Source organism: Lampetra planeri, chromosome 30 (genome assembly GCF_965212315.1).
Source record: "Lampetra planeri chromosome 30, kcLamPlan1.2.h2, whole genome shotgun sequence".
Lineage (NCBI taxonomy): Eukaryota > Metazoa > Chordata > Hyperoartia > Petromyzontiformes > Petromyzontidae > Lampetra > Lampetra planeri.
Genome location: NC_136136.1, coordinates 12,131,004 through 12,153,504, shown reverse-complemented (window position 1 = coordinate 12,153,504; position 22,501 = coordinate 12,131,004). Strand labels below are relative to the sequence as shown.

At 51.9% G+C, this 22,501-nt stretch overlaps 1 protein-coding gene across 22 annotated transcripts in view; it reads left to right on the top strand.

The window, feature by feature from the left end:
- Positions 1-22,501, top strand: part of FUT8 (fucosyltransferase 8) — a 388,964-nt gene that overhangs the window by 17,397 nt on the left and 349,066 nt on the right. For 21 of the 22 annotated variants that reach the window (XM_078608817.1, XM_078608813.1, XM_078608810.1 and 18 more), the window contains exon 2: positions 9,153-9,281. The gene's annotated coding sequence lies outside the window, so the exon portion shown is untranslated. Of the gene's footprint in view, positions 1-6,107; positions 6,128-9,152; positions 9,282-22,501 lie in introns of those variants that run through there. The other variant, XM_078608798.1, reaches the window with a different exon arrangement.

Below are 22,501 nucleotides of genomic sequence, written 5' to 3'. Positions count from 1 at the left end.
TTGCCTATGAAGGTCATTGAAAGTCATCTGACTGTGGAAATTGCAGTTATCAAAGCTCTCACAAACCGAGGCATCAATAAATAATCCATTGAGAAATATTTAAAACCATTTACACAAATGGTCACAGCTCCACTGAGATAATCAAAAGAAAGTTTCAAAATACAAATTTGACGGGCAAGTCGGGGCAAGGAGACCCACTTTCAGATGGATCAGAAAATGGAAAATACAGATGTAGTATTCTTGAATGAGACAGAGACTTCGTAGAGGCCACACGCTTTTATTCCAATAACACTAGTCCTCCGGACTCACTGGGGGAACAGCCCAACCACACAACCTAGGGAGGTACAGCCTCCGGCTCTATTCTCATTACTCTCCTTCCCTAGCCTACAGCTACTCAGTTACTCTCCTTCCCTAGCCTACAGCTACTCAGTTACTCTCCTTCCCTAGCCTACAGCTACTCAGCCCACTCAGTCCCAGCGGGGCGGCATCCTCGAGGCTTGGGGGTCCAGGATCTCCGGCCGCACCTCCTTCAGCTTCTCGTGAGATGGACCCCCTCCGCTCTCCGGGACCCGTCTTATATATCCCCTCTCTCTGAGGGGCGGGGGTGTCTCGGGGCCCTGGCTCTCGCCAGCCCCCTCCCCTCAGAGCGGTTCCAACCACCTCTCGTCCCTGCCGGTCCGGACCGGTCCAGACCGGTACGTACCTCTCCTCTAGCTTGTGTGACTTGTGTGACCTGTGTCAACCTTGGTGTCAACCTTGACCACCACACAGGTAAGGCCCACTGAGCTATGTAGCTCTTTTTCAGAAGCAACCTGGCTATCACAAATGATAGCTCAACGAAGTGGCTTATCATTGCAAATTTATAGCAGCTAAATATTCTGAACGCATGTTGATTCTAAATGTGAAGGGAAAAACCGGAGGACCCGGAGAAAAATCTACGCGGCAGCAGGCGTCAAGGTCGGGATTTAACCCACGATCTCCTGTATACTAGGCGAGGCAGTTAGCATCTCCTAGCCACCGTAGGAGATGAAGAGACACGTGGACGAGAGAACAAACGCGGAGTGGCGATGTGGACTTGGTGGGTGGGCTTGGGCAGAGGAAGTGCGTCCCTCACACGGGTGATAGCCGGCGGTCGAGGCTTGCGATGCACGGGGAATGTTTTTTTTCCCCAGGACCATGAGTGATGGTGACATCTTTGGGGGAGAGGCCTTAATCCAGCAGTGGAATGATCGTCGCTGACAATAATGATTAAATGAAATTTCAATTTTTTGCATAGAACACAATTAGCCTGCTGTTGTGCAGCTTGTCTGGCAAAATCGGGTCACCTGCCTCTAAAAAAAAAAGTCTTGGTGTCATTTTAGATTTGAGGTTTTCGTGACTGCAGGGATCCATACTCTTTGGTTCTTTTGGTAAAGTCACATAGGTAGAAAAAAACAATTAATTAAATCACGACGTTTCGGGCGCAACACAAGCGTCCTCAGGTGGGACAACCACAGCAAGAAACAGCAGTTGTTTCTAGCTGTGGTTGTCCCACCTGATGACGGACGCTTGTGTTGCGCCAGAAACGTCGTGATTTAATTTAATTTATTTTGTTTTATACCTACGTGACTTTACCGAAAGAACCAAAGAATCTGGGTGTCATTTTGCCCAATGGCTCTTCTTTCATAGCACATGGAGAGAGGTCAAGTGTGTAAGAAAAGTCTCTCTACCTCTCTTTTACGTGCCCCGAGGAAGGGGGCCCATTACCCATCAAGTCAACCTATTGTATACTTGTAGTGCGGCGTTATTGACGAATTATATTTTTTGTGCTTGTGCACCACTGCTGCAGAAGCAGCAGTATCACAATAATTGAACTAATCGCCTGCAGTGAGCACGTCGAATATGGCACCGTCCATTTCCCTGTGGAAATAAGTCCCATCGTGTTCTGACAGTGTGGCTGAAATGGATGATTAGCTCGAGGTCGTAGCAATGTTGATGCAGATGCTGCATTTAAAATTCAGAGGCATTAGTCTCATTGAATACTAATACAGGAGAGATGAGCTCTGCTGGAGACGATGGTGCAGGGCACATTGCGGAAGGTCTGCAGGGATGGGTCTAGTAACATCGTAAAGTGGATAAATTGACTTAGCACGTTAAAGGCAGTAAAGCTGTGCACGGGGAGGCGAAGGTCGGATGGCGGTTGTTGCAGTGGCTTTGGTGGCCGTTGCGTGTCTCCCCACCGACATGTTGAGATCGCTGATGAGCCGTGTGTTGTGGAAACCGGGCTGCCTCGTGGTGAACTCGCTGATGAGCCTTTTGTGTGGAAGCCGGGTTGTCTCATGGTGGGCTCGCTGATGAGCAGTGTGTTGTGAAAATCGTGCAGTCTCGTGGTGGGCTCCCTGATGAGCCGTGCGTTAGGCACGTTGCTCGAAGCCTGCGCCGTTTCGACACTCGATGTTTTGCGTAATGCAGCAGAGTCGGCGCGCGGTTGCAACGTGGCCGACTTTGCGGCTGTGGACGTGGCAGGGTGTATTCTGCTTGATTACCCTTGACCCATTCACGGAACGTTCCGGTACCATTGTAATTCACCCGTGCGTTGCGTATTGTTTGTGAAATCGAGCGTCTCGCGGTGTACCTCTGGACACGCTAACCAACTCCGTGAGCTATTGTTATTTGGCATGTGGTGTGCGTGGGTGTGCTCTTTTTTTCGGCCGGATAGAGGGGGATAAGCTGGTGCGGTACGGGCTATAGAAGAGACGGAGTGATGTGGTAGAAGAGGATGTGGAGCTGATTGGACTTGCCGATGACTGGTACCAGTGGAGAAGGCTCGTGAAGGACGCTGCTCCTGGGCAGTTGGAGGCCTCCAGCAACAAAGGAGGGAAAAGGAGCGACACAACAACGAGCAGAGCGCCGGGTGGCTAAAACACAGCAAGTTGGCACAGTGGGGGCATAGGTGGTGCATCAGCCAGTCATCTCAGTCAGTCAACCCATTGCACCTGGGTCTGTCCAGTGACCTCCTGCCAGCATGCGTTTGACACTTCACGTGGCCTTAAACCGCACTTTGCCTGGCACGAGCGCCGTGGTGACGTCACCGCCACTTAGTGGCGAATGGCGGTTGTTCGTGTGTGTGTGTGCACCGAGGGTTTTCCCCATTTCATGAACGTGGTCACCCTTGAGTGGCTGCACGTTAGCCGGGGCGGCGGTAGTGGGTGGCGGCGGATTTGCATGCGGCCTGCCTGTAATCCAGCACTGTGGAGGCGAGGGTTGGTGGATCGCACAAATGTTGTGAAACTACCCTTGCCCGTTGGTGCTTCATACGCTACCTTTCCAGCAGAAGGGGGTGCAGCAAAAAATCTGCACTCTGTCTGTTCCATCGATATGGGATAGAGCGTTGCCCCCTCGTAAGCGTGACATTCTTCCCACACGCGTAAGCGCTCATTAATTGGGTGAAAACATCTTAATGCATAAAGGACTGCAGAGCTTGGGCAATTGTGGGCAGCACCGGCCTCTCACCGCCTGGATGCTGTCTTCCAGCCCATCTGTGGTTCCTCAGCAATTGCGGGAGGCAATTTGCACGAACGACGTCCTGGAGAACCAAGCAAACAAACGTCGGTGGCAAATATCTCGGCGTTAATAATTGTGAACGGTTGCTATTGGCAGGAATTTAATGGTGACGCGAAGAGGTGCCTGTGTCGTCGTGTAGAGGAGGTAAACGTTTAGCTTTACAACGTACATGCGTGTGTACGTTGAACGTGTTTCGCACCATACGTAACCAACCGTGATGATCGCAGGTGCGACCGTGTTCCTTTCAACAGCGACGTTGGAGCTAGGACGGGGAGGCCTCCTGGCTGCAACCGGTGAGCGCCGGGCCAGCGGGGGCCAGCGTCGAAGCGCGACGCGATGTGAGCAAGCGACGGGAGGGGATGTGGAACACTGGGGGCTTAGGTTGGGGACCTCTGTGGAAACACTGTCGCTGATGTCTGGCGAAGAAGACAGCTCCTCGTGTTGAAGTGTACGAGGAGTGGGGTTGAGTGGAGTGTGTAGAAGAGTTTTTGATTACCGGCGAAACGTCGCGGTACTCGAATGGTAAATGCTGTGGTGGGTTTACTCTCCAACACAAGCGGTGAGTGCAATGGCGGAGCCAGGATTTTCAGGTAGCGGGGCAACCCCTCCAGCAATGAAAAATGATAGAGGAGTTGTTAGTAAGTAAGGACTTGTGCCTTGCTTTTTATTCGACGCGTGTGCGGCGATAACGCAGCCATCGATCGAGGGTCGAATTCGAACCGCGTTGTGTGATCGCCATCACGGTATGGCTTCACGGAAGTCGTGTCCTGTATACGCAACTGCGCACAATTCTGTGAGTCACTTATAACTGCTTTGCCGTTACTTATTGCCAATTATGGACTCAGATTATTGTCCTGTCATCTCATAGAGTCCCTGGCACAGTGGCAGTGGGGGTCGCAAAATGCCGATTTATTACTAATAAACCCCAATGAGTCGATCAAAATAGGGATTTCGATCGGATCATTGGGGGGGCACGTGCTACTCCAATGCTGAATTAGGAACAATTGGCACGTTTTGTTAACCTTACTGATTGGCTTTGTCGGGTGGTTGGCGGGTTTAACGACACATTTATGTTTACACGATCTAACCCAAAAAACACCCCTTTATCATTTGATAATATTGGTGCGCGAAAGCCCTACTACTACTGCTGCGTGTTAAACTTTGTGTCGAAGACGCTCGCGTGGGGCAGGAGGCCTCCGGGAGGATGAGCAGGTACTGAGGGCAGCAGCGGCAGCAGCAGGAGGGGGGAGATCCCAGAGAAAGACACGTGCGGGGGTAGGGGGGGGGTGGCGTAGCGTCTCGGTGGCCACGTCCGGCACGTTGGCTTTGCCAGGAACCGGAGTGGGGGGGGGATTGTGCGAGCGCTGGAGGGGAGCGATTAAAAGAGAAGGGGGGGGGGGTGACCCTTTTGTGTGTACGTACGTTAAACTTTTTTCGCGCCGTACGTGGCCCACCGTACTAATCGGCGGTGCGGAGGACAACAAACTGGAACACGAATAGCAGTTCGGGAATGTTCCATGCAAAGACTTGCACGATGTGGGCTGCGTGTTTGTTCGTAGGCTTGTTGTTGAGAGAACTTGAGTGGCAGCAGTCCTGCGGATGAGTAGAATGGAATGGACATTTTGTAAAAGCAGTTTTGCTTTTCATCTTCCCACATTCCTTCCCTTATTTTACTCCCAACGGTTATTGTTGGTGTCTTACTGTGAGATGAAATCACCTTTGGGAACTCTCACCCGGAGACCATCGCTTCACCCTGTGTTAGAGATCTCAGCCCCACGGGAGGTGGTGACGGAATCACTGTACGTCCAACATCCACGGCAAGGTCTTATTGTTTGGTTAATTTGGCTCGATTTCTATTTGTTTCATTTTTGTACTTATTTCTGCGATTTTTGCCAAATACAGAATCACTCAAACTTAATGCTGGTTTATTTTTTGCAGTCATCTGTAGCCTGGTTGAAGCCATCAATTCGCTACGGATAAAAAAATAAAAGCCGGACCTTATGTACATACGCCTTGTAGGATTTGTATGCCAGTAATCCTCACGGTGATATTAACATCATTGTCAGCATATAACGAAAACAAATAATGTAATTAAGCGGAGAGACAGTGAAGTGTTTCAAAACCTCGCTTTGGCTTCACGTGCTGTATTAGTTTGACCGCGTGTTTCTTTTGAATGGAAGTGAATCCATTAAAAGCTTAATTGAGATTGCAGGTAGTGGTGGGCGGGTGGTGGGGGGGGCTTGGCCCTAGCCGACTACAGCCATTTACCTGGTTTGCTTTTCACTCGCTTGCCGCTGCTGGACGTGTGGGCTGGCAGGCTTTACCTGCGCTTCCTCGGCCAGAGGTCGTTCCAAGTGAGAGCTTTGAAGTCCCGTCCTGTCCGAGGGCCCAGCCTCTGCGCGACGGCGCGCCGAGGGGACGCGGGACCGGTTCTGTCCGCTGCAAACTAATTTGAGTGTGCGTGGGTGTGTGTGTGTGCGCGTCGAATGCTCACCACCGCCGCCTCTGTTGTATCTCAAGCAGGATTGCGCCGCTCCCGCTGAACCGGACGTTTCCTGCTCGTGGCTCAGGCTGTCTGTTGGGTGTGAGTAAAAGGAACGAGAGAGAGCGACATTTTAATTTTTTCACATGAACCGATCTCATCACTTTATCTCTCTGCGTTGGGCCATCCTCTCTCCGGAAATGTTTTTCCTGCAGCTGCCAATTCTATCCCTCGTCTCATCCGCGCACACGGGAACCGAAGACAAGTTGAGTGAGAGTGACTCTAGTGCAATTGAGCATTGATGAATAATAATAATAATGATCATATCTATGGGACCCTTTTTCCAGTATTAAGATAAAAAAAAGTCTATCATTTGTGGGTACGCCACAGTGGCTAAGAGATGTTAACTCCCTTGCCTGATAATAGCAGGTCATGGGTTCCATCCCGTCCCTGACGCCTGTATGTTTGGCGTTTGCATGTCTCTCTCCCTGTCGCCGCGTGGACTTTTTCTCCGGGTCCTCTGGTTTTTCCCACCGCATTTAGAAGTATTTGGCTGCTATACATGTTTCCACACGTTAATCACTTTGTTGAGCTATCACTCGTGTGATAGCCAGGCCGCTCCTGAGAAAGAGATAGATAGCTCCGTGGGCCCTACCTGGTCACATATCAAGTGGGTTTGTGAAACATCAGCGTGGAACTGTGAGCATTCTCCCGACACATGCGTGGGTTTTCTTCGGCTCCAGGAACTTCCTCCCGCGTGTAAAACACGAAAATAAAATGCAGGACCCTCCTGAAAACGCGTCGCTAGGCTCCATAAACCTTTCCTGAATATGTTAATTGTACCGCAGTAGTAGCAGTATTTCAAGCAAAAACAGAAACGCTGATACTGCTGATGATGATACTGCTGCTGCTGATGATGCTGATGCTGATGATGATTCTGCTGGTGATGCTGCTGCCGCTGATGATGCTGATGATGATGCTGCTGCTGTTGCTGATGCTGCTGCCACTGATGATGATGATGATCATTATCAGCAGCAGGATTGCTATCATCTCCTTATCCACGGGAATTGTGGGCAATAGGAAGAATGTGGTGATGATGAGAGCATTTCTACTGCCACTGCGTAATCAAGGCGGTGTGTTACCGTGGTAACAGTTGCCGAACCCAGGCCCCAGTGGCCCAAAAATGTCATGCGGCCAGCAACAGACGGCACCGTTGAAGGTGGAATAGAGTGTAACACGCGTCTTGGCTTGAGCAAGGTTATTGTAATTGTATAAGAGCCCTGGGGGACAAAAGACGATGGGAGCAAGGGAATTCAAATGTGGAGCAGCGCGATTTAAGAAACAGAAAGATAAATTGTTGTGACTTGCAGTGTGGTGAGTGGGTGGGTGAGTGTGTTGTGACCTGCAGTGTTGTGAGTGAGTGAGGGGGTGAGTGTGTCGTGACTTGCAGTGTGGTGAGTGAGTGGGTGGGTGTGTTGTGACTTGCAGTGTGGTGAGTGAGTGAGTGTGTGAGTGTGTTGTGACCTGCAGTGTGGTGAGTGGGTGAGTGGGTGAGTGTGTTGTGACCTGCAGTGTGGTGAGTGGGTGAGTGGGTGAGTGTTGTTGTGACCTGCAGTGTGGTGAGTGGGTGAGTGTGTTGTGACTTGCAGTGTGGTGAGTGGGTGAGTGTGTTGTGATTTGCAGTGTGGTGAGTGAGTGAGTGTGTGAGTGTGTTGTGACCTGCAGTGTGGTGAGTGGGTGAGTGTTGTGACCTGCAGTGTGGTGAGTGGGTGAGTGTGTTGTGACCTGCAGTGTGGTGAGTGGGTGAGTGTGTTGTGACCTGCAGTGTGGTGAGTGGGTGAGTGTGTTGTGACTTGCAGTGTGGTGAGTGGGTGAGTGTGTTGTGACTTGCAGTGTGGTGAGTGATTCAACACGTGATGTTTCGCAGACATTGCGCTGTCTGCTTCACTAGTACCGACTTTTCGGCATGTGCCACACAGTCGGAATGGTGGAGTTGGTATCAGGGACAAACAAATCACGAATTATACTTCCCTTTAACGTAATTCTTTACTCATTTTATCCAGGAGGAGCGTAGTTTTCAGAAGTCCCCAGCATGTGCTGCTGTGGTAACAAGGGCTCACCGTGTTGCTATGAATTCCAATATAACATGTGGTGATTATATCCAGTTGATGATTATTTTTATATTTTCAAATCCTTTGCTCGCCCCACTTTCGAAATTAAATTGCTCAAATGTTTCCATTTCGTCTGCTCGAAAACGCGCGCGTGTGCACGCCGCCGTGCCTTTTAGCTGCCATTAGCAGTTCACGGGCCACCGCTGTGGTTTTTGTGGAGGTTTGAGACTGCCGGGGATTTCTGGAAATAACACCGAGATGGTGCTCCTGGCCAATGCCAAAATAGACAGGCATTGTTCACGTTAAGTGTTGACAACTTTCTATCGTGGTCACGCGTGTTGCGCGTTTCCGAGAGCTCCATGGTGGGTGCGTATGCCAAGAGGGCAAGGGGGTGATTGTAACGCAAAATAATCGCTCGGCGTCGTTGCCGACAACGCGGGTAACACAATAAGCATGCCGACAATACGCCTCCTCCACATCTCTCCCCCCCCTCAATAAAATACAATAAGTCTCTTTTTACACATCCCATTGTGCCACACGGAACAACATCGACAGCTTCGGTTCACCCGGATAGAAGCAAACTGTGCGCCGGCTTCGGCATTCGGGGTGTGCATCAGCAGCGTTCGGATTCGTGCGATCGGAGTAGACGCTGCTGCTGCCGCTCGGCCGACCCGTGGGGAGAAAGGGAAATCATTTATTTTGGAAATGACCGTGGGACTTGTGGGGGACAGCGCCTCGCTCGCTCGCTCGCGCTCTCTCTCTCTCTCCGCCGGCCGCGAGGTCACGGCTGATGGAGGACCCTCGCTGGCCGATGACAAATGTTGTTTCGCGGCGCCAGGCAGCTGCCATCCCCCCGATGCTCGTCATGAAAGCAGGTAGTGCCGAAAATACGTGGGGGAATGCTCTTTAAAGTGTTGAACCTTTAAGCACAGGGTGCTCAGTCGCTCGGGTCTCTTCAACACGCACTGCGCACAATGTCAACGTGCGGCGCCTCTTCCTGTCTGCGTTGTGAGCAGCAGCAGCAGCGGTAGCAACAACGGCAGTGACAGCTGGAGGAGGAGCAGGAGAAGTGGCCGTTTGGACAAGCATCTAGGACAGATGTGGATCGTCTTTGCCGAAAACCGTAAAGCCTCTTCACGCCGAAGGTGAGTTGAGTGTGCATGTCCGTGGATTTTTTCACGGCTTGGAAGGTCGGATGTTTTTTTTTAAACAAGCAAATGGAAGTGTAGGTTGATGTTGCATCCCGTCCCTCATTTCGTATTTTATTATGGTGATCACTTATTTTTTTGTCGATTCAGCTGCTCATTAGCAAAGATGAATGTGGCATTTTAAGAAGTTGATGCGCAACAATAGAAATGCTTCCAAATATATCCATATCACTCGTCGCCGATGTTACTCACGACTAGGAATGGAACTCTGGTCGCTGGGTTCTTAGCACGATACGCTCGCGACTGCGCCACGACTCTCCCATGTTTTCTATGGGGCGCTGCGGTGGCGAGATGTTAACTACCTCGCCTGGTATGCAGGGGGCCGTGGGTTCCATCCCGACCGTGACGCCTATGTATTTGGAGTTTGTGTGTTGTCTTTCTCTCCCTGGTCACGTGGATTTTTCTCCAGGTCCTCCCTTCACATTTAGAATCGACATGCGTTCATAATATTTAGCTGCTGTAAATTTGCACTTGATAAGCCACTTCGTTGAGCTATCATCTGTGGCCAGGTCTCTTCTGAAAGAGAGCTTTCTAGCTCAGTGAGCCTTACCTGGTGAATTAAAAATAATTGAAAAATACTTTTATTTTTTGGAATTTGCAAGTAAATGTAAGATCGCAGAGCTCGGAATACCTCGGCTAATTATGTCTGCATTAACCACAATATCATCTCTAGCCCCGTGCACTTCAAACATCTATAACCTTTGTCTGCAGTAGCTCTCTCGCGATATTTCTTCCTGCCTCAGCAGTCCGCCTGCTGTATTTTTTCACCTGAAGACGATTGCTTGTGTTGTGATCGAAACGTCGTGATTTTTTTTTAACAATTCATTATTTTTCTATCTACGTGACGTTACCGAAAGACCCAAAGAATATAAATTCCTGCAGTCACGAAAGCTTTAAGTCGCCTTTTGGCGTCATCTGGTCCAACCCATATGAGACTAGGCTCTAAGGAAAGCTGTCTCGGGTGTGGATCAATCAACTTTAAGGACAGTGCACATTATCAGAGTTATGTTCTTTTGTTTGCATTATGACTGCAGGTATTGCTGTCTATGCAAACATGACTCCTTGTAAAAAGGTGTCAGTTTTGTTGCCAGATAGAAGGGTAAAGAACCAATTATCATATTTTTACTGGCAAATGAGGTTCCCATAGTCAAGGTTTATAGTTGAGTTTGTCAATGCCACTGTCCACAGCAGAAATTCCCTCCGGGTCGCTAGATTGCAGAAATATCAGTGTGTCCTTAAACCCACCACCACCCGACACAGCCCATTAGTTAGGTTTGTCACGTAAACAAAACATGGCAATTCATTCCTAGCGCAGCACACCGGTGTGTCGGAGAGCAAAGCCACAAGATCTACTGGTCCGAAAGCCTCCGTATTAAATTGCAAGTTACATACTTTGCAAAAGTTAATCTTTGAACTGTTGAAGCGCTGGCATGTGGATTTTGTCGCATTAACACAAGTACATGGGCGCTCTGCAGAGTGAGTGTATTTTAGTAAACTTTACACATTTTGTTGACTTATCCTGCATTCACATATTGTGCTAAATATGCTCCGCAAAACATCGGGCCTGTCCGTCGGATCTAATCTTCTGAAAAAAAAACTCATTTAGAGCCATTGATTTTCACATAATTCAATGTACCGTCATAATCGAGCCTGTGGCACTGGTGAGTTTGGGCTGGTGGAATTGATGACCGCTGTTGTGTCTGTGTAATTGTGCATTTTATGGGTTCCATGAGTGGCTGTGCGTTTGATGCTCTGGTTAGAAAATACGCTCGCCTGCAACGCCGCCGCTGACATCTGTTTCCACGCTAAGTTACTGAAAAGAAACCTGAAAGAGAACAGCTTTTGCTCGGTAGGAGGCCTATCCAAATTGAACAACGGTTTGTAACTTTTCTTTTGCTCCGAACTGAATTGTAAGATGCGGGCTGCCATGCGCCGTGTGTATTGCCGGATTCGTTCGCCCTGACTGAACCCTACTTTCCTGCTCTGCGTTTTAACGCGTGCCGGCTGAGTATATATTTTTAAAGCGTTTATGCATCAGCTCTGCCCGTCTGGTCTGTGGGTGCGTCACTCTGTCCGTGATGTGAGGACACTGTAATTCGAGTACAGGTGATCCGATGTAAATAAAATGTTGGTCAAAAGTGGTGTTGCTATTATGGACTTGCCCCAGAGAAAACGGAGCCAAATGATCAAACGGTTGCCCAGTGCTTGGTGATAAATATCTACCGACGCTCGGTAGGCCTCCTCGGCCAGTGTGGTCATGTCATGCGCCATATGTGTGTCGTATAGATGTCGTGCGGCCAGCGCCTGCTCCTGCTCTCGATGGAGTAATGGCGTGGGCGTGTAAGCGCGTGTGAGCGTGTAAGCGCGTGTGAGCGTGCGAAGCAACCTCGCGACATCACCTCCCGATGACGGCAGCACACACGCGACATAATCCACGTTGTTATCTCCTATGAAATCCTTATCGAGGACAAAGGTGTGTTGGGAAGCATTGCAGAATTGACAAACGTCCGTGATTTGTCCTCTGTGTATTACTCTTTCGTGTGAGACCCTCGGGGCTAATGTCCACGTACAGGATGGTATCAAGTCGATGGTTTTCATCGATTAATCCCCTCTGCAGCCGTTGGCCGCCGCATTGGTCGTTCTCGCGCCGTAAAGGCAGAGACCGCACGCGCTCGCGGAGAGCGCCGCCTGTCCCGTGGGCTGCCAGGATTTGCCATCTCTCGCCCGGGGCTCGCCCGGGGAGTGGTGGTGGCGTGGCAAGCAGGTTCATTCACATCTCTACGGGGATTGAGTGTCAGCCTCTCTCGCACCTGTGGGGCTTTTTTTCAGGATGCTCTAGTCTCTCCTTCATGGACAAACACTTCGTGGGTGGTGTTGACCAAACGTCCCGATGTAGGACCACAGAGCTGGATGCCTGTTTGGGGTTGGCACTGGCTGCTTGTCTGTGGGTTTTCCACGTCTTAGAATCAATCTTTCTGTCTCTTGCTCTCTCCCAGAGTGAACACAAATTGTGCGCTTTACAATTTCTAAATTGTTATTATCACGATGTAAAAAAAGGAAGGTATTGTTCGGGCTGAATCGTGACTCACAATTGGGACAAGTGATTGAATCACGGGGGGGTGGGGGGGAAGGAGGTCGCTGCAGCGTGCGCCGAGACCCATGCTCGCTTGTGCACCGTGCGTGCACGCTGACATCCACGCGCGCGTGTGCACCGTGCAGCGTACCGTTCACTTGTGCCGTCAAGGTTGTGTCTAAAGAGCGCCCGAATATTTTTAAGCAGGGGATTGCCGCGCGCTGTCAGCGTCTCAACTGCAGACACCACCTAAGTGGATAAACGACGGCTTTACAAGGCCCTCCCACTTAGCGAGAGCAGCAGTGGGATGAAGTCTATTCGGAAGTTGATCGTTCCGGCGCGTGGATGCCAGCGCGTTTCGTGGTAGACGATCTTGCTTCGCAGCGCGCTGCCGTCGTTTTACCGCTCGGAAATTAGAAAGGTGCACGCTGACGTTTCAAGAACCACAACGCTCGTGGCAGCGTGCGTGACATTTTATGCGCGTGAGGATTCACCGACGTTAAGTGCGGGGGGAGCCTGTTTACGCCGAAGGACCCGGCTCATCTGGCGTTCGGAGAGTTGGGCTTGGTTTTTTGTTGTTGCCTCCTTGCTGTTAAAATAGAATGCACCTCGACGGAGTGGATAGGGTGACCACGCTGGTAGACGTCGACTCGCGAGTTTAAGGGGGTTGCATCGCTCCTCCGTTTAGCACGGTTGGCTACGTATGCTCACGTGAGCGCTGAGATCGTGCTCATCTCCCGTTTACAGCCCCGAGTTAGTGGTGTAAATTCCACAGTCCTATGGCGAGGACAATCACTTAATGCATCGTTTTTGCAGCCAGTTTCCTGATTCATAGCGCAGGGTTTTAGGCGAGTCCACTTCGTGGTGATCTGATCCCGTAACCCTTCCCGGATGTGTGTGAAAAAGAGCTTGGTAGCACATGGGATTTTTCCCCAAGATAAAAGAAAAAAAGAAAAATTCTGAATCTTAGTGGTGCTTAACTCAAACGGCAATTAAGAATCGGGACAAACCACTTTGGTCTTCCCCCATAGAGTGGTATCTATTTTATCGACCGCGGTGGTCGGGGGGGGGATGATGGGCTGAGTCATCCCGCAACAAACAGGATTTGAAGTCGCAGCCTTCCGATTGCGAGCCCGCTCGCTCGGCAACTTGAGCGACTGCGTATCAAAAACAATTATCATAGAAACAGGAAAATGTCGCAGCGTGGGGCTTCTTGCGAAGGGGAGTAAACACTTGACACGAGCCCAGCGGTCGCACAGTTCGTCCTGTGGGCCACAGCCGTACCCACGAGCTTGCCTCGAATTGGCGGCTCTTCTCTTGCGACAGCTTTCACGCCCCCCCCCCTCCCTCGCGTCAGTCGCGTTGAGGAGTTTTCTCGCTTCGTTTGAAATCGGGCAGCTTTGATATTTTTCCGCCATTCTTGCTGGATCGCCCGTAAGTCACCGCATCCACGTGCCGTTATTCCGGCACGCCAGCGGCCCCGGAGCTCGCCACTCTTTGTTTTTTTGCGAGGGATTGCGCACGGGAAGGTGAAGCCCTGGGCAGCGCACGCTTCCACCGGGCTGTGCTCAATTCAAATCCATAAAAAAACGTAGCGGGGAATGCCAACGGCAACTGAAGTCATTGCGCGCGCAGGCAGGACAAACGGAGGGGTCTCGGCAGTGCACAACCGCACGCACGCACGCACGAGCTCGCCGTGCAACCAGCTCTCAACCATCAGCATTGTGCCAAACCACCGGTTCCTGAAGAACTGCATTGTGGTTATCTTGTCTGGAGCATCGGTGACTTTTGTACTGCCGAGTCCTAATAGTAGAGTGATAAGGAGGCAACTAACCGGCCCTGTGAACGAGATGGGTGTAGGATCGTCCGTCATCCTGACTGCTACTTTACATTGAATTCTGTCCTGTGCAGCAGTGAGCTACGAGCTGGCGGCTCCAATCGAGATGTGGCAGCAGCAGCAGCAGCAGTAGGAGCAGGATTCCTCCTCGGGCTGCATGTGTTCTTTGTAGAGCAGCAGCAATAGTAGTAATAATTGTTTTGGTTCAACGCGTTGACTGATCGGCTGAATGCACTGAAATGCCAGCGATGCAAGCTGCTTTGTTTGCAGTGGCTTGCAGGGTGCGTGCAGTCTGTCTCCTCGCGATCGCCTTGCACGCAAATTGCACGGTAACTCTGAAACCGCCTCTTTTTGCCTTCCCTCCCCCCCCGGTGTCTGCGTTTGTACGAGCTGGCAGTTTTTTTCTGTCTCTCTCTCCATCCCATCCATGCCCGAAATGCAGAATGCCTCCCCCGCGGCGAGTGATCTTTAGCGCCCGTCTCTGCCAATGTGTCATCGCTTAATTTGCGGCCATAGTGAAACAGGGGCTTGCATTGGCAACAGTTGAACTTTTGAAATGGAAACTTTTAACACGACTTGTTCATTTTATGTGTCGACAAATACGTCTCCTCTCTATGTAAAAAAGGTATTTCTTTTACACATCTCATCAGCCACATGTACTTCCGGGAGTGCATAAGTTCAGCAGCATTGGTTCGTCACAGGCAATATCTGTAGCAGTTTCGACATCCAGTATCTCGTCAGCGGACTCAGGCTTCCATAAATCAATGCTGGTGAACTACCAAATGTCATTTGGCGAGGACGCCGTGTTCGATCTGGGTCCTCATGATTAGCAAGGCGGTGGTGACGTACACCTGAACTTGCTCACCCTTGGGTGGCTGCACGTTAGCCGGGTGGTGGTGGTGGCTGTGCACGCAGCCTGTAATCCAGCACTGTGGAGGCGAGGGTTAGGGGATCGCACAAATGTTGTGACGCTGGAGGAGTTGTGCCCTGTCTCGCCAGCAGAATACAGCCCAGAAAATTGCAGACTAAGATCATCTATCGTGCGTGTGTGGGATAGAAGCGTGATGCCCTCTCGCGTGCGTAGGTTGTCCATGGGTGCTGCGGTGTTCTTCCCCAAGTGAACACTCATCGTTAATTGGCTGAAAACACCTGAACATGTTGAGGACGGCAGAGCTTGGGCAATTGTCGGTAGCGCTGGCTCCTCACTGCCTGGCTGCTGCATCCCTGCTTGTCTCTGGTTCCTCCCGGCTCGTTCCTCTCAGTCGTCTCTCTCCTCTGCTCGCTGCTCTCTCACTGCTCTCTCTAAGGGAGCGTGGAGCGAGTGCCGCGTGCCGCACGTTACAAGTCGACGATGGATAATTACTTGCTTTGTGTGACGCCCACTCGGTGGCGACCACAAAAAATAAGATGTTAAAAATGGCCAGATGCGTCTGCGGATGAGTGGTTCTTCAGCGTGCTACGGGTCGTTGTCTTTAGTTATGCTTGATTTAATAAGGTTCAAGTTTATATTTTTTAACCAGGTGAGAACTCAGGAGACAAGGTAAGGATATATGTCTAATTTACAAGACCTGGGGTGTTATAATTGGGTATTACAAATTCTCACGGCGTCGTATGTTAATGACATCTGTCCAGGTGCAGGAGATATAGTGTTGGGACCGACGTAAAGTCTCCTTTGAGTGGCATGTTCTTGAGAACTTTCACTAGAGAGCTCCCTGGAAACAAATAAACCCCCCCCCCATAAAAATGTACGGATTTGTGCGGTAAGAGTTTTTGATGAAGCGCTACATCTGTTGTCAATGAGCTGTTAATCAGCGCTCTCATGAACCGTGTCCCCCGTGCACCACTTGGCAGCTCTCAACAAGGTGCAGCACGGCTGATGTTTACAGGAGGGATATTTATAATTGACTGCCCCCCACCCCCACCCACTCCTAGCCATCCTCGTACGATGAGATTTTCCCATCCCAATGCTTCGTTGCTTCCAATTAGAAAAGCACCTGGGGTGACGCCGTCCCCATTTTGCGAGGTCGTCGCGCGGCCCAGCGGTATCCGGTTGAGAGCGCGTCAATGCTTCCCTGCATCTTTCTCTCTCTCATCTCGTGCTTTCCTGCATCTCTCTCATCTCGTGCTTTCCTGCATCTCTCTCATCTCGTGCTTCCCCGCATCTCTCTCTCGCGTCCCGCTTCTCCGCATCTCCGGGCCAGCCTTTGCACACTGCTCGTTCCCATCGAGGCAGCTTTGAGACTAATTGAATTTGCGAGTTCACGTGCATCAAGAACGCATATGCGGAGTCTGCTGGCGGTTCGCGTGAGACCTGGGATCACTCCGGCGAGGCCTGAACTTGTCAGTGCTGCAACCTGGCGGCCCCTGCAAATCACTTGGGCTGGTTTGTTTTTTCTCTCGCATCCCCAAAGTTTCCACACAAATATTCGTGGAAGGCTCCCAATGCCGCGTGAACTCCTACGCGCCAAATTACTTTTCCTAAACAGTTTCCAAACTTGAACTCGTATTTACACTTTTTTGTTGGTGTTAAGTCATGATATCCCGATTTTGAGATTGTGTCAAGGCAGAGCGGTGCGTTTTCATTCACAGGATGGGCCCCTAGGAGCACAGCTTTCTATTTTGCTGGGGAACAACCGGGGAGAGAGTATCATTGCGGGGTTCCACCTTGAGATATTCCAAGACAATTATATTCCAGCTCGGTGGCTCAGTGGTGGAGCGAGCGGCTCGCATACCCTCCAGGTTTGCGAAATTCAACTCCCGGTTTGACTCCGTCGATCGTCCCTCCAGGTTTGGCAAAAATGAGTACCCCCTCTGTAGGGCAGTCAAGTAGGGAAGCCAACAGCGGTTGCCCTACAGATAGATTCGCCCACATCTTGGCAACGTGGAGTTTCCACCACTGGCTCAGGAATATAGCAGGAAATCATTCAGACTTTTGACCTGTTCTCTCATTCTTAGCAAAGGTTTCCTCGTGAGTGTGAACTTGCGTCTGTGTTTGTTAGCCAGCATCTTGGCTGAGCTCCACTGTGCCGCTCATATCATATTTATTTGCAATAGAGGTTTTTTTGGGTTAGATCGAATTACTGTAAATGTGTTGTTGAACCCGCCACCACCCGACCACAGTCAATTAGTAAGGTTTGTCACGTAAACAAAACGTGCCAATTAGTTTATTTTATAGTTATTCCAATAAATATGAAATTTATTGGAATTATTTCATCCGGAAACCCCTTCGAGGTGGAATGTCTCATTGGCACAGTAGTCCAGGGTGTGGAGGAGCGGCCTTGCTGGCTCCTGGCATGACGGCCCGGTGGAGATCACCGGTGACAACCTCTCATTTTATATGTCGACAAATACGCTGGTGCTGTGTGCCGTGCCCGGGCCCCTGCTCCGGAGGCTGTGTTCGTTAGCTGCCGCGGAGGCTTGCACTGCAGTCGCTCCCCTCCCTCGCTTTTTATCCTTGCCGAGTTGCCAATCTGGGAAGGTATTGGGCAGGCCTTAAAAAATGGCCACATTAGTGAAGTGCGGAGCTTGATTTATGCGACGGTGTTTTTTATGCAGTCGCTGGTCACCTGGTTGCGTTCGTAAACTTGTCGTGCGTGAGAAGTGGGTTTAATCTCACGCTCTCTCGCACATCTATTAGGCTCATAAGATCCCTAGTGCGAAAAAATCTACAGTACACGTTTCTAACCAACGCGGTGCGTAATGGACACCGTTGTAACTTCACACACGCAGGTTTTCGCTGTTAATACGATTCACGGTTGATTTTTTGGGTCGGGTCACAACGTAATGATCTGCTCAGGATTTGTTCGGAGAATCGGGCATGGCGGTCGCAGACTCCAGCAGTTCAGTTTTTTATGCGTCTAAAGAGCCTCGGAACCATGCTCGACCAGATTATGTCGTTTGATCACCACGTGCCAAAATATATTCGGGTCCTGCAATGTCCACATCGAGGCTCCCACGACACGTTCGACCACCTTTGATTCGTGACGTAGCCCCGAGGGTGTGGACGGTGCCGTGACACGGCCGATGGACCGGTGGTGCCTCAACCTGTCCCAGGCCGTCTCCACGGAGAGCGTAGCGCGGCACCTTCTTTCCGTGGCGGCAGCCTCGCGCTAAGAGAACGACGACGGCGCCCCTGCCAAATGTACGCCGACGACGACGAGACGCCGGCTGTCGAGGCCGATCCAGAGTTGCGCTTGGCGTCGGGCAAACGCTCCTGACATTTCGCACTGCCAGAAAGGGCCGTGGCGGCTGACGGGATGCGTAAAGGTTACTCGTGTATTTTGGGTGGAGGGACGGACGTGGGAAGCGGGCGCGTCCCTCGGTCTCCTTAATTTTGACGACGTGACGTCACGTGCGTGGACGTGTGGGTCGCTAATGAGTCGTCGGGAAGCTTGCTGCGCGGGATGATTGGAGCTCTTGATGACGTGCGACCCTCCGCTATTGCCGTGGCCTTTCTCGGAGGCACCAGTTCCTGTTTGCGCTCCCCCTGTGTGCAGATTACCTTTTACTGCTGCCGCTGCTGCTGCTGCTGCTGCTCCTGCCGCTGCTGCTGCCGCTGCCACCGCCGCTGCCGCTGCGGATAAACCTCAGTGGAATGACGAGCGCCATTGATTTTTGGCCATGCTATTTCGTTTCTTAGGGTATCACGCAAAGTGAAATGTACAAGTGAAGATATCAGCAACCGTAATTCAAGTGTGTGGCAAGTGTTGGCGAGAGCAGCTGTGAAGTTTTTTGCTGAAGGGAATGAAACATTCTCGGGCTGATATCGCTGCTTTGGCAGTGGGTGTCCAACCACAGATGATTAAAACCTCAACACACCCAATAACAGTGGTCTGAAACATGGAAAAATATCTATCGTGTCATTACTCAATTGGAATTGCACACAGCAGCGATCATCGCCCCCTACTGGCAGGCTGTTGCCCATTTGCAGGGCGCTGCCGTGTCCCCTTGCGCTACTGATGGTTATATTTTGGAGGGAATGTTTAGAATCTTGGCAAGTCGGGACCACTGTGCCAGCACACAGCGGCCCACTCGTTGAGCACGATGCCAAGGGGGCCCTCTATCTACCGTTCACCGTGAAGCAGACGTTGTGCTGCATTCACCCATGGCATTAATCAGGGGGTGGCCTGGCGGTTTCGAACCACAAACCTTGACGACCACAACATGTCCAGGGCCCCACAAATCGCTCACCAGATATGCGGCTGTGTTCTCGTCTCTGAAGATATAATAATTACCACTCCCAAACAACAGTTGGAGACCGTTTATCTGTATTTATTTTCATGTGTATACCATGCCCAGTTTCAGTCGGTGATTTCCAACGCTGGAGTTGTTGTGGGTAAGGTCCAAAGCTTGAAAAAGAAGAACGTGACTGCCAGGAAACGCTTGGCGTGCATTCTGTCAAATGTTTCCACCTGGCACGAAGGCTTCTGGTGAGCGACGCGCAAGCCCTTGAGCAGCGTTAGATGGCTCGGTGGAGTGGGTGGCGTCGTGGCAACACTCGTGTCTCGCAGCAAGAAGAGCCTGGGTTCCATTCCTGATTCGGGCCCCTTTGTATGTTCACACCCCTGTTCTGCGTGGGTTTGTTTGTCTGGATTCTCCGCTTTCCTCCCATAAAAAATGGTGCTGAAATTTACTCAACGTTGTCCCCTCTGGCGAAATGCTTGGCAGGACCATCCTGATAAAAAGTGTCTTGAGACCCAGTGAGGATTCCTGGGCAAACAGAGCGTGACCACGATGACGGTAGTGAGAGAGTTGCTGGGACCTCACGTGCGTACGGTGCTCCGTGTGTGTGCGCGTGTGAGTGAGTGAGTTTAAGGAGACTGCTGACGAACCATGTTAGAGCCTCATTACTGAGCCGCTCTCCAGCCACGAGCTCCGAGGTATTTAGAGCTCCGGGGGAGCCGCCGCACGAGGCCTGGCTCAGCCAGCAGCGTGCGGGCCCCCGCGTTGGCCGTTAGGGAGTGATGAGGACGGTTAAGAGTGCCAGGGGGGTGGTGGAATCGGCAATCAAATATGCATTTGTGCCGTGCCACGTAGCTGCTCGTGTGCCGACGGGCCCCGAGTCCCCGGCGGTCCGGCCTCGCCGGCGATGGACGGTGGAGCGCGCGTCGGCTGCCGCTCACGGTCAACGTCACGAAGCTCACGGTGGAGAAACGCCGTCATTGGGGTGCCAGGGTGGCGAGATGTAAACTACCTCGCCTGGTGTACAGGAGGTTGTGAGTTCGATCTCGACCCTGACGCCAGCTGCTGTTTATTTGAAGTTCGCGTGTCTCTCTCCCCGTGGTCGCGTGGATTTTTCTCCTGGTCCTCCGGTTTTCCCCTGCCCGTTACAATCCATGTCGTCAGCCCCCACGTGGGTTTCCGCCTCTTCGCTCGGGTTCATCCGTGCTGTTTTGTGGCTATGGTTGATGTGACCTCTTGGCTATTGGCATGGGGCACAGGCGATGCCACAGACAAATAAAACAATGGCTTGGGAAGATACACGTGAGAGTGCATACTTGGAATAGGTTGGAGGAATAATAGTACATGTTTACACAGGAAGTCCACACTGAGTTTAAAGCCTTTGTGAGGAGGGTGCTGCAACGTTGAGATTCCTGCACAACACTGGTGAGTGACAGTGTGTGTGTGTTGCTATGGTGACAGAGTGTGTGTTGCTATGGTGACAGTGTGTGTGTGTGTGTAGCTATGGTGACTGTGTGTGTGTCGCTATGGTGACAGTGTGTGTGTTGCTATGGTGACTGTGTGTGTGTCGCTATGATGACAGTGTGTGTGTTGCTATGGTGACAGTGTGTGTTGCTATGGTGACAGTGTGTATGTCGCTATGGTGACAGTATGTGTGTTGCTATGGTGACTGTGTGTGTCGCTATGGTGACAGTGTGTGTGTCGCTATGGTGACAGTGTGTGTGTCGCTATGGTGACAGTGTGTGTGTCGCTATGGTGACTGTGTGTGTGTGTGTCGCTATGGTGACTGTGTGTGTGTCGCTATGGTGACAGTGTGTGTGTGTTGCTATGGTGACAGTGTCTGTGTTGCTATGGTGACAGTGTGTGTGTGTCGCTATGGTGACTGTGTGTGTGTGTGTTGCTATGGTGACAGTGTCTGTGTTGCTATGGTGACAGTGTCTGTGTTGCTATGGTGACAGTGTGTGTGTGTCGCTATGGTGACTGTGTGTGTGTGTGTGTTGCTATGGTGACAGTGTGTGTGTGTGTGTAGCTATGGTGAGAATCTGACACGTCGCAGAACGGGACGACATCACTCGGCTTGGGCAAGTTCCAGTGGCGGACTTGATGACGGATGACCGATGTGAAAGGGGACGTACATCAGGCGGGAGCCGTGCGGGCGATGGCGACGAGATCAGAGAATGTGTGTGAATTATTTTGATTGCAGCTGAGTGCATTGAGGATGACTTGAAGCTGTATTGTAGTGAACAATCCGCCGCAAACACGGGCGTTCTGTTGACGTGCTGTGGCCAGAGTGGACGGTAAGAGGTTTAAACGCCTTGGCAAGAGGGAGTCGAACCGGGTTCGGAGACCACGGCACAACGGCGGAATATCGAATGGCCACCGTCCCGCCGGAGCGTGTGTGTAGGTCTGCACGAAGTCTTCCACAAGAGCGCGTTCATCGGCGGCATCCCTCGCTCTCCCCCGTGGAGCCACCGGACCAGATTCGTGCGGTGCCGCGGTGTAAACGGCGTAGCGCGGTCCGCTTGGTGGCTGCAGCGCATTCTGCGCTGACGAGGCTGCAGCGCGCTGCGTGGGTGCACGCTGCGAACAGGGGGAGCTGCGTGGGTGAGCGCTGCGTGGGTGGGAGGTGCGTGGGTGGGAGGTGCGTGGGTGGGAGGTGCGTGGGTGGGAGGTGCGTGGGTGAGCGGTGCGTGGGTGAGCGCTGCGTGGGTGCGCGCTGCGTGGGTGAGCGCTGCGTGGGTGCGCGCTGCGTGGGTGAGCAGTGCGTGGGTGCGCGCTGCGTGGGTGAGCGGTGCGTGGGTGAGCGCTGCGTGGGTGGGAGGTGCGTGGGTGCGCGCTGCGTGGGTGAGCGGTGCGTGGGTGAGCGGTGCGTGGGTGAGCAATGCGTGGATGCGCGCTGCGTGGGTGAGCGGTGCGTGGGTGAGCGCTGCGTGGGTGAGCGCTGCGTGGGTGGGAGGTGCGTGGGTGGGAGGTGCGTGGGTGAGCGCTGCGTGGGTAAGCGGTGCGTGGGTGCGCGGTGCGTGGGTGCGCGCTGCGTGGGTGCGCGCTGCGTGGGTGAGCGCTGCG